Here is a 988-nt window from a genome sequence, read left to right as displayed (position 1 = left end):
ATGGCTTGGATAGCAGACCCTATATTGAACAAAACATTGCGCGCTCCTCGCCGCTCCCAGAGATCGTCCCGATGGATTGTAGTATCGAGCAAGCAAATAAAGTTTAGCAATTTACCATCTGCTGAGAATCTCCCGGTGCTTCCGTCGATGAGAAGACCAAGGCGACACATTGAACGTTCACACTATGCCATCGTAGTCCCCGCTGAGAAGGCCCCGTCGACGAGGACGTAACAATCATAACGGGCCAAAAAATCACGTGATCGCACAACTCAGCCAGGAATCAGGTTTGACAGACATTTCTTACAAAAACCTACCTTGTGCTCAAAACATGGCGGACTTGACTTTTATTTTAGTTGACGAACACTCGGGGCCTGCGCCAGATCGACTATATATGCCTCCAGCTATGCAGGGGGGGTTTAGTGCTTAGCAAAGAAGGAGGGAGTGGCAGTACGTTCTCGCAGTCTCACAATTGCTTCTCCGTGTTGTGAGACTAACTTGTAACTAATCCATTTCTATAAATAAAGTATAGAGTGAGGGGATAACTCTCCAATAATCTCTTTTCTCTCCAAACTATAACACTTCTCAATGATCTGGATAATGATTTTAATAACTTTCTTTTCCAGTTCTCTACAAGACTTTCATTGAGCTTCAGTAAACCCATGTGTTACCCTGGGATTTCACATTGATATGTCAATGGATCTTCATTGTTTCATTAGGTGTTCATTGTTGATACTATCCAAAGATATCCTGGTCTCGTCCAATTATTAAGTAATAAATGCTTCACAAGATCATTAACAGTGTATTTCCCAGCACACTGCCAAAAAGTAAGTAACCGCAAAACATGTCAATAATAATTCCACGCTCTAAAGAGAGTTGCACGAATTAAGTAACACAATGAGATTCTAAATGCCTCCAATCAAACAGGATTCAAAAATAATTGAATTTCAACAAAATCAAGCATCTCATATGAAGTAACTAGATTGCTTAC

This window comes from Asparagus officinalis, chromosome 1 (genome assembly GCF_001876935.1).
Source record: "Asparagus officinalis chromosome 1, Aspof.V1, whole genome shotgun sequence".
In the NCBI taxonomy this organism is placed as follows: Eukaryota; Viridiplantae; Streptophyta; class Magnoliopsida; order Asparagales; family Asparagaceae; genus Asparagus; species Asparagus officinalis.
Note: the sequence above shows the minus strand (reverse complement) of the source record.